A 15,859-nucleotide genomic window follows, 5' to 3' on the forward strand; every position below is an offset into this window, starting at 1 on the left:
GGTCCCGTTGCAGTATTTTGACAGATGGTAACGCCTTCATATCGTTTGTGACTAAAATAATTCGGAGACCTCATTTTTAATCGATATTCGTCTTCTCTCTCAGGAGAATAATTTGTAATAAGATAATTTGCACGTAGTTTCCTGTAATACATAAATTGTAAAACAAAGTTCTTCATGGCTTTGGACCGCAAATATTTCATCTAAAAGAGACCAATTAAACAACTCGCCTATCACGTTCTTCTCGTTAATCAGCCCCAACTATGTTTCTCTCATATTATACAGTATATAGTGTAGTCAAACTTTCATTATATGCCTAACAACTTATACTATAAGTTTCGCCCCCCCCCCCGGAAACTATACAGAATCATACAGAAAACTATACAACACACGGCGGGTCAGTGTTGGTTAGCGTACGTTATTTTGACCACATTTCCGCCGTTCGCGGTGAAAACTTGTAGGGACTAAAATTTGAGGAATTACGTTGAAGTTTAATTGCTTTAACACACATAAGATGTTCTTGGATGGGGGTGTATTTCGGTGCTTTACTCTCTCACACACACACACAGAGCAGTTCAATTTAAAACGGCTGCCGAATGCGTTGGAAGCACGCAAATGTATGTAGAGGGAGAGAAAGTGCGTGCGAAGAATATTCGCCGGCTACGATGAAGTTCAAACACGAACTTGTATCATTAGTTTTCCAAAGAGACCGACCACAAGTTATACCTACAAGTTTGCACTTGGGCGAGCACGTGTTGAATCTTTCCCCCTTATGACGTTAGTGATACGAAATTCACGACTACACGGATACACTCTGCGCGTGCGTATACGGAACCCAAAAAAGAATGAAATCTCATTATTTTTTCATGATTAAGAAGCGCAGAAAAAATCTCATTAAAAATTGTAATGTGCAAAAGGTTTCACCAACTTCTGCCACGTATGTGCTATATATGTTACGGTAAATGTGATATATATATATAAATCTGGTGATTATAATCATATAATCCATAATTAAGCACACTCACCGTGACGTACATATAGGAGGAAACTATCATAGCTTGATCATAGTGAACCTTGAAACACTTGGAATAGTTTTAGCAGTATTGCACTCGTAACTGATATGTACAAGAGATTAGAAATACATTATCTCACAACTGAATGTGTTTTCAGCTCTTTGTCTGCGACATCGACAGAGATATTGCAATTGGTACATTTTAGCTAAGAAATTGAACGAACGTTTTTTCTGTGTTTCTTTTCAACATTGCAACTTTAGTGAACTGCATTTCAAGTAATTATAATCTATACAATCGCCTGATGAACCATATCAAAAGTTATTAATATTTTTCACGAATAGTGGAACGTGTTGGTGTACCTTGAAACAAAAAAGCCTCGTATAAAACTCGAAATTTTCCTAGTTTACCTTGGAATGTTCAACTTGCATTAGTTAATTTTTAATACTCCTTTTTTTGCTTTTAAATGAAATTTATGTTTTAAATTTCATGTAGCTCTTATACTCATTCCCTATAAAGATTTTAGCTTCAGTCGGTCTCAAAAGTATAGACATTATAGATTTTTAACTGCATCATACATAGATACCGTTTCAAAATTTGAATTCTTTTCTTTTTTAGTTGTGATCACAATGCAAAAACCTACTTAAAACTTCGGTTATTGTCGAGAAAAATAAGTTTTGGATTTTTTTAAACTCAAATCTTTGAAAAATGGCTGCCTCAAAAGTTTAGAAAAACTTCCGATTATATGCAAATTTCGAAAATTGCATCAATATGGCGTATCAGAGACGTGATAGTATAAAAGTGAAAGGCAATAGGACTGGTTTTTATGCTTAAAGTCATTGCACCGGGCACCAGTTCCGTCCGATCCCCTCCAGTTGCAACCCTGTTGATTAATCAATTATTATAATATTACAGTATTAATATAACCATACATTTTATTATAATCAATTATATAATTATCGTAATCAATTATATAATTATCGTAATCAATTACAGAACAGATTATCATTTTAAATGTTACATAGATCGCAAATTTTCGGTGTTGTCGTTTTTATTGTTTTTGTTTTCAAAAATAAAACGGTCATTCCCAATAACGGCTACCTCCGAATAGCGGCCACATTTTTACGGTCCCGTTAGTAGCCGTTGTTGGGAGGTTTCACAGTACACAAAAAAGTAAAGAATATAACTTTTTATGTGTGGGGCCGTTCAAGTATTACGTCATGGGGGGAAGGGGTTTCCAATTTGCTAACATTTGATGACAAGGGGGGAGGGGGGTTTGGATCATGCTTACGTCATCAACCACCCTTTATGAAAATATGAAATATTTTTAATGGCATCTTACTCGGTGCACCAAAAACGAGAAAATACCTTTCGATAGTTTATGGGCACTTGAAGTAACATCCTCCCCCCTATTAATACAGAGCCTCTTCAGTGGTCTCTAAATGTTTCGCGGATCCAAGTGAACTGGAAATGTGTACGGGCCGCTTAAGTGTTCTCGAAATGTGCCACGCATGACTCAAGTGATCCATAATTATATGCCGTGGATCACTTAAATAATCTGAGAATATGCCGCGGGTAACTTGACTGATGTAGAACCGCACCGGGGGCCACTTAAGTGCTCTAAAACTACGTCACATGTCTCTCTAATGGGATCTCTAAATGTGTCACGAATCGCTTAAGTGTTCTGGAATTGTGCTGACGGACACTTAAGCGATCTGTAAATGTGCCGATCAGTTCATTTTTACAAAATTAGGTTTGAGGAGGGCAGGCCGCATCAGATAACCCCCAAGGCCATATTTAGTCCGCGGGCCAAGGGTCTTTATGCGATTTATCATTATATGGCTTAGAGGGTGGGTAGCAATGAATTTATTAAAGAGAAATTTTGCGTTCATAGCCCTGAAATAACATTGAAATCAACAGAAATTGATTATAATAACATATAAAAAGGTATTTTCTTCCGAAATTTAATTAAAAGAAAATGTTTTTTTGCATTAAAAAATTAATTTTTGATCGTCGGGGGGGGGGGGGGCACTACATTATTCTGCTGAGAGAGAAGACGAATATCGATTAAAAATGAGGTGTCTCCGAATTATTTTAGTCACAATCGAAATGTATGCGTTATCCTCTGTCAAAATACTGCAACGGAACTCTGGGTATAAGCGACGGTATGCAAATCTCGTAATCCTCCACTACGAAGGTTAGCGTTAAGGTAATCGGAATCGGTGTACGTACAGTAGTCTTCCACAAACTAGCTTTCTTTTCCTTCAAACAAAGCACGACTCAGGTCTATTGCCACTACCGATTGCGTTGTGCCGGAAGTGTGAGCATGTCTACCTAACAGTCTGAGTGCGTATCTAGTGTTGTGCCTGATTTTTCAGTGCTGTCTACGTTTCAGAAGTGAAGTGAGTGTAATGATTGAATGTTTGTACCGTTGGTACGCCAGTTGCTCTCTGTGCCCCCCCCCCCCCCTCCTGACGTGTACGTCTCTGATCCCGAAATTTTGCTGACAAGGGGGGCGGGGTCAAAAATGGCTAAAAATTTGCTTACGTAATACATGAACGGCCCCTGTGCTAAGACTTGCAACTAGTGAAATGTAAACGCGACTCTGGAAAGTTATTCGCAAACAATTTCTTGTTTTTAAATGCAAACGTCAGTGGAAACTTTGAATTTCCGACATGTTTCTAAATTTCTAGAGAACCACTTGTTGAATTGTTCTGCAGTTTCGGGAACGTAAATACTACAGTGCAAATTAGACTTTAAATATAACAGCTGACCAATTAAAAATAGTTATAAAACATCGTTGATCATTAATCTATATCAACTAATTTTTTCTTCACTTTGTGAATCAGTGAGAGAAGATAAGAAAAAGTTTGAAACACTTCTACAACTACTACTTAACCGTACATGCACCTCGTACACATTGCTCTGCGGAATTTTGAGGTAATCGGTGCATGTTGGAACGAGTTGGATAAATGAGTATATGTATTTCTTCAGAGTTATTCTTGTTTCGTGCTCTTCGTGCTGTTGCCATCTGCCTTCCATATTTTAAAGTAGAGATGGTAAATACTTGAATTTTCATGCTATTTAAATATCGTGTTGAAGGTCTACCTGCTCTCTGCGATGTTTGTATACTTGTATATACTACTTTAAATCCAGCATTTGAATGAATATTATCAAAGGGTCCTCTAAGCAACCTAAAATTGGGGGGGGGGGGCGAATTCCTTGTATAACCTGATCATTTTCTAATTGTCTGCCCTCGCACACGCTATTTGAAATTGTATCTGAATGTACATGGCTCGGGGTTCTTTAGGTCCCACCCCCAAAGCCCCCTTTCATTTTATTTTTTTTATCTTTAGTCTCGCACTTATTATGTGTACACGTTACCTCGATTCTCGTATCCTAAAATAGAGGGGCCCCCGAACTCATTGTACAATCTGATTCTCTCCGTTGTTTCTGACTTCACTTATGCTTTTTGTAATCGTTCACGAATGCAAATACAAGACCAGTCCTTTAGATTCCAAGATACGGACCCCAATTATTATTATTTTTCTCCTTGAAACTCGGGATATCCTTCAGCACGACCACGCAATTCGAGGCAATGAACTTATATCGCGTAAGCGACAAAGACAGGTTGTACTCGGTCTGTCGTATTCTGCTCTTTGCAGAGAGACTTTTAATATACAAATACAAATACAACGCCACAACAGGCAAACTGCCCAACGAGGTGGCTGACTTGAGAACATCATGCAAACACCAAACATGGCCCCCGCTCTGTCCCTTGTGGGATATAAGCAGGCTACCTTGCGGCTGGGCCATGCTGGAAAAAAGAAAATGCCCCGCTAGCCACCAAGACCACTGTCCGACCTCCAACCCACGGAAAGGAATACAGACACCAACACCAAACATGGCCCAGCTCTGAGGCAGATTACCCAGCGGCTGGGACATGCTGGAAAAACTATCTTGATGTTCGGGCCCGGCAGGCATCCCCGGCCCGTAAGCCACAGGACCCAATCCCGCCGAGGCCCCCCATCGCCCCCGACTCCTGGCAATTACACCCCCAAAGTCCCCGGAAACCCCCGCCAAGGAGCCCGGGCGAATCGCCCGCAAGAGGCCAACAAAAACATCTCGAGCCATCCGCCATCATCACTGTACTCTGTCCCCAACCATCAGCCAATCTGCAACACCAACTTCACTCATCTTGTCTTTTGTTGGAAGGGTTTTTTCATAGGTCCGAATCTGCAAATAGAACATGAAAAACAGGATACATGTACAAATTCAGGTCCAATGAACTATAAATATGTAAGTGGGAATTATCGATATTGATCAATTGCTGGTGTTAATAATATCACAAGACTGAAGGAGCCGGGGGGGGACTTTTCATTGCCAGTTAGAGACATGTTTAGATTTGGTTATTATAGTCCTAATGATGAGATCAAGTCCGAAGAAATTACAAAGTTCACTTGAACATACAAAGTTCAGCTGCGCACTAGTGGATTCACCGGTGGTATACATTGGAACACATGAATATATTGATGAATAACAAAAATTATGGCGTTTCATAGCAGTTGAGAAAGTATATAAAATGTGCTTATAAGCAGGTGTCCGGGTACAACGTCAGAGTTTTTATAACAGATGGGCTGTGGGAATGATCTAGACAAACAGCGATGCCACGAAACGTAAGATATATAGCGTACATGATGATATTATGTAAGCATTAAATAGTATATAACATGCATAGTAAATATACATGAAATGAGATAAAATTTAATTATGCTTACAGGACAACATCTGCAAACTACGCATGATTCAATAATAAAAATTTAGTGAACAATTCAATCAAAAAAAAAAAATTAAAATTCAATCGACAATGCAAGTAATAATAAAATTCAATCAAAATTCAATCACAATCAATAATTCAATCAAAAATAAAATTCAATCAATAATTCAATCAAAAAAAAAAATTCAATCAATAATTCAATCAAAAAAAATTCAATCAATAATTCAATCAACAATTGCGCTCAGCCCATCAAAGCAGAGCAGAAAAATTCAAACAGGATATTATTAAACATTGAATCTGAAGTAGATACTTTGGATACAAAAAATATATATGAACATGGAAAGAATACATATTGGCATCACTGACAATGATAAATTTCATTAAAATATCACTATACATATTTTATAGCACATGGGGTTAGGAAAGACGTCGCAATTATGGTACATAGTCTGAGTCCGAATCAGAGTCCAAGGGATCTTCTCTGTCTTGATATGCCATAGGTCTCGGGAAGATGTATAACTCTTGATTATTTTCCATAAAGTTGATAAGATTTTTAATCTTATTATAACTGCCAGGATTTTGGAAGACCTTCAACTTCCAAGACTGTGTATCAGCAACAGGGATTTGTAAGTGGAAGTCTTTGGTGAACGGGCAGGCTGTAGAGTAGTGGATGACCGTGCCCTCCCCGCCACATTTGCATTTCTCAGTCTGTCGATGAAATCTCGCCAGATATGCTGGGAAAGGACCATGTTCGGAAAAGAATATAACCATTTCCCTGGTCCATTTCCTATATCTGTATCTTGCTGTGGGGAGGAGAGCATATATTTTCCTGCCAACTTTGCGTTCTGTCTGCCATCGATTTTGCCACTTCTGCATCATTTCCTCAGATAAGATGTTCTTTGCCCATGACTTAGGGAAGAGCAGCGAAAAGTCAGACGTCACTCTTGCAGTCGCAGCTTTTGCAAGTTGGTCTGCCTGTTCATTCCCATATGTTCCTGCATGAGCTTTCACCCAATTGAGACTGATTTGAGGATTGGCACACAGAACCTTTCTGATTTGCCTAGCGATGATGTGTTGAGACAGGGGATCCCTGATTGAGTGGAGTGATGAAAGTGAATCTGTGAAGATAGATGTTCTCTTCTGGAGTTCTTCCGCTTTCTTAATAGCCATAAGTAAAGCAAAAAGTTCGGCTTGGAATACTGTGTTATTGGTATTCAATTTACAAGACCATCTGTAGAAGATGTCATCTTTCTGAAGGATAGTAAAAGCTGCTGCAACTCCATTTTCCGTCTTTGAACCATCGGTATAGATGTCGAAATAGGGTTTTTTAAACAGTTCAGTGTCAGTCGGATCTGCAGACATTTGTCTATCATCAGGATATTCTGCCGGGTGTCTCGTCCATCCGGTGATTTTCCTTTGGATTTGAGTGTGACTGATGTGAGTTGCATCTTGTAGTTGGATATTGCGTTTGTTCCGAAGTGCCCCCATTTTAGCTTCGTACTCCACGATATATCTTAGTGGAGGCAGACCAGCCAAGATTTGCAGGGCGTTTGTTGGTGATGTCGAGTAAGCTTTGAGGATGTACAATAAGCAACCACGTTGGATAGAATCAAGACGTCTACCCTGTTCCTCCGTTAATGTGATACCCCAGGCTGGGGCACCATATGCGATGATCCTCTCAGCCACTGTCATATATAGGATTCTTCGCATTGACGTGGTAATGCCCCATTCCTTTCCAGTAGAGCACCATAATCTTGGCATGAGGGCATTAATTTTGGTCGAAATTGTAGCGATATGGCTGTACCAATTCAGTTGGTCATCAAATGTCACCCCGAGAATCTTAATATTAGATCGTTTCTTAATGAAATTGTCGCCAATTTTTACCGATGGTGGTCTTTTGGAAGAGAGCCATAAAAAGTTGGTTTTATCCATTGCGATGCTGAGTCCGTGTTGGTCTAACCAATGATGGATTTCATTTAGCACATATGTGGCTAGTCTACCTGTGCCTTCTACTGTAGGGCCCGAGGCTATTACCGTAATGTCATCTGCGTAGGCCTGAACCCTGACATTCTTCGGCCACCTCTTAAGGAGGAGATCATTAAGGAATAAGTTCCAAAGTAGTGGCCCGGAACACGATCCTTGAGGACATCCCCTTGCCATTCTATGTCGAACTGTTCCTAATGGTGTCCGCATCTGTACCACCCTGTGTTGGAGCATGCTTATCAGAATATTGGCTAGATTAGATGGTATAGGCAGATTAAGCAACTTTTCCCTGATAATATTATGATTGATGTGATCGAAAGCCCCCTGGATGTCCAGGGTAATTATTATGACGTTATGTTTTTTAATTCTTTGATTTTTGATCTCTGTGACAATGTCCATGAGAGCTTGTTCTGCCGAACTCCCATGGCGAAATCCATATTGAAGGGGGCTGATGACATTAGATTTTTCCAAGAAGAAGATAACTCTCTGGCAAATGACTTTTTCGAACAATTTACCCAGTGTTGATAACAAATGTATGGGTCTATATGATTTAGTTGATGTTGGATCTTTGTCTTTTTTGAGGAAGAAGAGGACATTGCTAATCTTGAAATGTCGTGGAAAATGTTCAAGTTGAAAGCTTTTATTAAATAATGCGGAGAACACCTCGGGAAAGCTTTGCAGTAGAGCTTGAAGGGTTACATTATTAATTGCGTCTTCGCCAGGAGCTTTTTTCTTATTTAAATGACTTGCAATGTACGACAGTTCTTGGCGTGAGATTTTCTTATTATCCGGCTCGTGAGACACCAAGCTAGCCGTTGAAAAGTTTATTTGATGATTGGTTGGATAGTTAGCCTCAGGGAAAAATTCTTGAAGTTGCTTTTGGGCTTGTTCTAGGACAGTCAAATTCTCGTCTGTATCAGTTTGGAAAAAAAGTTGTGGGGACAGAGAAGATTGTTTCACCGTTGCTTTGTAAAATATACCGTACGGATTTGTAGCTGAGTTACACAATTCCCTCCAGGAGCTTCTTTTTGTCTTCCTGATTAATTTTGAATATAAGGCCCTGTTACGGTGGTAAATGATTCTCAATACCTCCTTATTATCTAGGTTTGCCGCTAGATACCTTCTCTTACTAGTCCTGCATTTCCGTCTAGCGACCTCTAAATCTTTGGTCCACCACCCGTCGAAATATCGTGTCTTTTGCTTTGATATTAGGAGATACTTGTTACCCTGCGTTTTCAAGAGATTGAAGAGATCATTCGTGCATTCTTCCAATTGTTCAGTGGATGTAGCTAAGTTGATATTTTGTACATGGAGAGGTAATTGATCAACCATTGATCTCGTGAACTTCTCAATTCGGCGTCTCGAGTTGGAGAATTTGACCGTCTTAATGATTGATGGTTGAACAGAAATAGAAATTTCTATATGTGAATGCGGGCTATGTGTAACATCGAGATGCCTGACCTTCCAAGTTACATTATCAAGCGGTGGAACAAAATTTGACAATGTAACGTCTGGAGCGCCTGTGGCCCCGAAGTATTCGTATGTGTTCGAGCCATCATTGTGAAATATCAGATGATTGGCATTAGCGAAATCCAGCAGCGACCATCCTCTGTTGTTATTATCCTTATATCCCCAGCTTTGGTGGTGGGCGTTCATATCTGCAGATATTAAAATTGGAGAGTTACCAGCTTTCCCACAAATAAGGTTCAGTTCTTGAATGGTATTTTCAATTTTCTGGTATGGGGATGAATATGCCGAGACTATAATTATTTCTCCAGAAATGGTGCAAATTTTAATTGCCACACAATTTGTCATGATGGAAAAAGTGGCACCGGAGAGATGTTGACTAGCAAGGACTATCGCTGCTTTTTTATTTAGAGAGGTCCATTTCGGCCAAGACGCTGGAAGTTCGAGTAGTTTACCTTTACCAATCAGAGGTTCTTGTAACATCAATATACCCCAAGAGTTTTTGGTGGCTTGCAACGGAAGAAGCGCAGTCGCATTTCTGCATTTGTTGGCATTAAATTGTAATATTTTGATGCCATTTGTGGAAGATGTTGGAACAGACACTGAACGTTGATGATCAGGAGAAGACATAATCCTATATAATGACAAATAAGGTGTTCTCTTAAGGGATGTTACACAAGAATTTAGAACCACGAAAAGAAGAAAAGTCTTTTGATCCAACGATAAGCCTGAGGATTAGATGACGCGTAGGTGAAGTTTGAGTTTAAAATTGTTATTGATCTCTCTCCTGATCGCTGCTTGTCCATACAAGGAGGAGCAATCTATAAAAAGACCATTCGGGCATTGAGAAGTACGCCGAACTAGATGTTGGAATCCGGCATATTTGAGCTGTTCCTCCAGGTTTTTCATTGTGAGAGTTGGATTTCTACTGCTACAGTAGGTCATGTGAATTGGAAATTTCTCCTGTTCCTGATATTGCCTGTTATCGGAGGGGGTCGAAGATTGTGTTTGGTTCCATCGGTCACTCTTTTTACTAGGCATTCGAGATTTGATAAAGGCAATAGCATGATGATTTAGATAGTCATTATTCTCCAGGGAACTCTTAATATTGTAGCAAATTTCCCTGGATTTACATTGAATAGCCAGCCCATTTCTAACTGGACGAGTACAAATAATTTCTGAGTCGAATTCATCAAGAAATTCAATGAGGCTGATTGTTTCTTGACCTGTTGACTCTCTTCTCCTGTAAATTAAAACCGTCCCTGCCTGTGATGTCTTCTCCCGCTCTAGGTAAATATTTGATCGAGATTCAGCATTTTTACTAGATGATAATGTATTCCCAAGAACTCGATTAATTTTTGACGATTGTTGGCTGTTTCTATCCCCCATTTGGGAGTTGTTCGTGGGGATGGCATAGATATTGTCTCTTGTCACTTTTCTAGAGAGGACAGCTGTTTTTATTTCTTGACATGTTTTATTTTGGTAGCAATCAAGTGCATATCCTCTGCTTATTTTTCTGATTCTGCCTATGCCATTATGAAATTGGTTTAAAATTATTCGAAACTCATTAAAAATATATTTTTTTGTAGAGTTATTGTTTTTCAAAAGAAGAATTGTAAAAAATTCATCTGGATTTCTTCGTTCCTGTGAGATTCCTCTTTCCTGTACCTTTCGCTTATTCTTTTTCTTCTTGCGCACCTCTTGAAATTGTTCTTGTATTGTTTTGTCTTCCTGTTCTACGATCAGCTCTTCTACAATCTCAAATTGCCCCAATTCTTCTGACGCCGTTGCTTTTTCAGAAGCAGATTCTATTGGAGGCGGAATGGTTAGATTATCAATCTCGGTCTTCTCTTTATCCTCCGTATTGTTTTCCTGGGTCTGTGAAGAAGAGGGATTTTTGAGACTCACCTTCTTCACCTTTTTCTTCCTCTGCGGAAGGGGGGGAGGAAGCCCGAGAATTTTAGTAGAATTTCCCTTCGTTATCTTTGCACCGTCCTCTACAACTGAAGGATTTTTCAAAATTGTATTTCCTCCAATTACCTGTTTCTCTTGTGCTGTTTTGGACAATTTCTCATTTTCTCTACAACTTTCTTCTATCCAATCTTCCACGAGTTTGATTAATTTATCTGCTCTTTTGCGGGCGGCTCGAGGGATGTTGTGTCTAATCTTGTTCTCTACAATTGTAGAAGAATGTACAATGTCCGTGATACAGGTCATCATTTGCAGAATATTTGTGCATTTATCAAATCGTCCATATTCCTTGAATTGTATTTTTTTGCGATCAGGCTGAAGTCGGAACGCCAAGTCTTCCGCTTCTCGGACTCTGTTTTCATAGTACTCCTCCAAATTGCTGTTTTCTTCAGTACAATATAGACCTTCTAGTCTCTCCAATAGTTTTTTAGTCGCTAAATCTCTAAAAGATGCCTTACAGTGTCCACAAACTGGTTCAATACTCTTCTCGACGTCCGAGTCTGTAATATTTTGTGGATTACTGTCCAAGAGATTAAATTCTTTCGAAATACAATTTAATTGATTTGTTTCTGTACCTTTTTCATCTCGACGATTGTTGGGTGTATTCTTATCCCTGATATTCCGATCATCATGTTTTTTTCCCTTCTTAGTTGAGGATATACTTTGATGTTTTTTTGTTTTCTTGAAACTTTTTCTTCTTGTATTCACCTCGTCCATCAAAGCAGTATCGTCCTCTTGCGAAGAATCACTTAAGTTAGGGCTCCTGAAGTATAGAGATTTTTTGCTAACCTCTTTTTCCGTTTGCTGGGATGAAGACAAGTCGTTCGATGCATCGTAGGGTTCGTCGTCTCCCTCCTCGAAGGTGGTAGCCATTGAAGAAGAGTCCAAATTGAGGGACTGATTCTCGAAAAAAGACGAGTTCACGATATTTGAAGTGGCAAATCCGAATCTGGCCTGTGTGGCAGGGATAGGTGGTGTTGCTTGTCGTTGAAGATCTCCAGCTTGATGCGCTGAATCCAACGATATAGATGAGACACCTGATGAATTGTGCATCTCCGACATTGAGGTGACAGACAAATTAAAATCCAATGATGTTTGCGTCGGTCCTTTGGCAGTGGAACACATGGATTGCAGTCGTTGGCTTCGTCTGGGCGGATGAGGAGAGGTAAACCGGAAAAAAGATGGGCCTCTATCACACATTATTGGAGAATATACTGTACTGTTCGGAGAAGCCCGTGAATCGTCAGTTAGCGTCTCTTCCTGATTGGTGATTTTACTAACATTTTCAAGATTCTCAAAAACAGTTGCAAGTTTTTCTGTTGATTTCTCGTTTGCTAACACGTTTTTCAGCAATTTATAGTGCCCGGAGTATGTGCGACTCATTTTACACTGTTTTTACACAATAAGGGACAAAAAGCAACAAAAACAGGACAAAGAATGGGAACGTGACGTATGGTTCAGATTTCACCAATTAGCGCTAAATTTAGGAAGAAACATTTGATTCAACAATGCCAAGAATGACGAAAGACTTAATCCCGTATTCAAACATTTAACAAAAAATTCCCATACAAAATATAGTGATACAAACACACAGTGGTATGCAGTTAAGGCTATTCTCAAATATATTGATGATATAATGCAATAAAATGTCTCAATCTCAGAAAATAAACACATTATGTGTAACATAGGGCCATCATACCACAAAATGCATAATGGATATTGTCAAACTAAAACTTTATCATTCTATAATTGAGACAGTCCAGGATCATGTGAGAGGCTATGGTATGATATATAGATGCGTACAATAGACACAGAATGCTAAATAAAACAATGTCTCGCAAAATTTAAAAGTAATATGGTCACCAACCTATTACGGGACTGCGTAATAATCAATAGTTAAATTATCCACGGGGTACACGACGCTATTAATTACATATATCCATACTATCAGCATATGATGCAAATATACAATGTTCAGATTCTCAATTCAAATTATGGTCCGTCTTCAAATACGGGACTATAGAGTCCAGCTTGCGTTCAATTTATAACCTCCAAGTTTTAACCCTGTATAATTTTTTGCACGCTTCTGTCCCTGGCCACGTTGCTTCGATAATGGCGACCAAATGTCAAAACCAATGTTATAATAAGCATTCAAAAACATATATCTTGAATAATAATCATCTCAGAATTTAAATAATGACAGATTCTGAATCAAAAAAAAAAAAAAAAAAAAAAAAAAATATATATATATATATATATATATAAACGCCCCAGTTGGATACAAACAATGACATCCTACAAAACATATTACCTAATGGGTAATCATCTTTGTCTAACAGAGGGGCCGCAGCATTCAACTTCCAGAAACGTTTGGTTCCAAACATTTTGGGCCAATTAACATGATTTTTTTTCCCCTTTTTTTTTTTTTTTTTTTTTCCTTTCCCTTTTTTTTTTTTTTTTTTAAAGATTTTTCAAAGTTTCCCGTACTTACAGCTCCCGAACATTAGGGTACGTCCATAGTGCACCGCTTCCCGCTTCTCGCTTTATTGCTTAAACCGCGGCAATTGCAGAAGGCGAGATGATCTCGCGCGATTCTAGCCGGTGATGGTTATAGTGCACCGCTCGCGGGAGCGTCTGCTTGCATGAGCAGTTGGCATCATGGAGCTATCACGTGGGGATCTATTGTGTTTTTGTTGACAACAAAAAATATGTACATGAAATGAATAGGACTCGCCTTGAAGTTGCAATGCGTTTAGTGTAATCACTAATTATAGTTAATTAATTAATTGATGATAAATCAGCGATTTCGCTTTTAGTGCCACAACAAATTTTCGATTAGAAAAACGAGAATTAATCGTTACAAATTTCCGTTTGATTTAGTTTTATCGTTGATTAGTTTATACTAATGATAAAACTAAATCATGATCGATAATTAACTAATCAACTAATAACGATAAAACTAAACTGGCCGATAATTAGTCAATTAACGGCAAAATCCGTTGGATTTCGTTTTATCGTTAATTAGTTAATCAACTTAATTAGTTAATTAACGAATTAACGCTAAAACGAAATCCAACGGTATTTTGATTAATTAACGATATCGTTTTAATTACGTCAACTAATTAACGATTATTATTAACAATAATTAGGCGTCATAAAAACTCCGTTGGATTTAGTGTGATCATTAATGATTCTTAATTAATTAACGATTAATTAGCGATTTCGCTTATTATGTCATAACTAATTAACGATTAGTATTAGCAACAATTATCCGTCACAAAAACTCCGTTGGATTCAGTATAATCGTTAATTAACCTTAATTAATGATTAATCACCGATATCACTTTTATTATGTCATATCTAGTTAACGATTAGTATTAACAATAATTATTCGTCATAAAAACTCCGTTGGATTCAGTATTACCATTGATGATCCTTAATTAATAACCGATTTCGCTTATATTATGCCATAACGATTAGTATTGACAATAATTAATTCTCTCAAAAACTCCAATAGGATTCACTATAATTATTAATTTTCCTTAATTACTTGATGATTAACGATTTTGCTTTTATTATGTTATAATTAATCAACGATTAGTCAATCAACTCCGTCGATTTACTATTCCACTATAAAACGAACACTTAGAGGAAAGTATCCGTTTTAAAGTGCAAGCGGTGAGCCGGTCAAGCGAGAAAAAGAAATAACAATTCATTCCGGTTAAAGCGGGTAAAAGCAGTTTCAGCCGGTAAAAGCAGGTAGGCGGGCGCACCATGGCCGCCCCAATGAGTTTTCACGATCTATTTTCAGCCGCGATAAAGCGAGTAGCGAGAAGCGGTTCACTATGGACGTACCCTTACACACGACTGTGTTAGCCCCAACACCTCGCAACGGCGTGGCTTTTCCAATATCCACAGAACTTTCTCTCACTTCACTCGATTGCACAATTTTATAAAAACACTGTTTCTCCTACACTTAATGAATACCTATAACACATATAGTACCCGTCATGTTCTAATATACACATAAAAAATGTAATTTTTATTCGAGCACGAAAATAAACAATCCCACTCCATTATGACTTGACTGGACTCATGTCGAGAACATCATGGATCCCCGAGTCATTTTTTTTTTGGAGACCCTACCTACTACTGCTACACCCCGCCCACATCCCCTCCCCCCGCGGAACCCCCCAACGAATCGGTACATGCGGGAATGTGCGTGTACGTGTAGTGCAACCTGACGTAAAGTTTGTTTCGGTGTAATGCTTGTTACGTGTAGTGCTGTCATCTGCCCCCAGTTTTTCTAACTATGAGTGAAGTGTCATGATTGAATGATTTATCGTTGTAGGACTGTTGGTCTCTGTGGCGAGACTTTTTAACGGGGAGATCGGCTCGCATTTGCGCCTTGAAGTTGGGAACCACATAAAACCAACTGCAGCCGACCACGAATAATATGGTGAATTGCTTGAATGAAAGGCATTAAATTGTGTAATTACCACCATTTTTTTATACTCCTTGAACTGTATTGAATTCATTGAAGAAAAAATGGGAATTAAAATAGATTTCTACGTTCAATTCATTTCCATTCAGTGTTTATGATGCATCCTATAGACTGGTTTCTATCGTCACATTAGATCGAAATGCATCCAAG

General features: G+C 38.6%; 1 long non-coding RNA gene across 4 annotated transcripts in view; it reads left to right on the forward strand.

Annotated features, from left to right (window-relative positions):
- The first annotated feature begins 1,125 nt into the window (after positions 1-1,125).
- LOC149088928 (uncharacterized) overlaps positions 1,126-15,859 on the forward strand; it is a 130,134-nt gene continuing 115,400 nt past the window's right edge. For 2 of the 4 annotated variants that reach the window (XR_016195134.1, XR_016195133.1), the window contains exon 1: positions 1,171-1,285. This is a non-coding gene — a long non-coding RNA (uncharacterized LOC149088928). Of the gene's footprint in view, positions 1,286-15,859 lie in introns of all 4 variants that reach the window. The other 2 variants (XR_016195129.1, XR_016195131.1) reach the window with 2 other exon arrangements.

Source organism: Pholcus phalangioides, unplaced genomic scaffold (genome assembly GCF_987345545.1).
Source record: "Pholcus phalangioides strain wild (caught in Gottingen) unplaced genomic scaffold, Ppha-v1.0 ptg000003l_1, whole genome shotgun sequence".
Classification (NCBI taxonomy): domain Eukaryota; kingdom Metazoa; phylum Arthropoda; class Arachnida; order Araneae; family Pholcidae; genus Pholcus; species Pholcus phalangioides.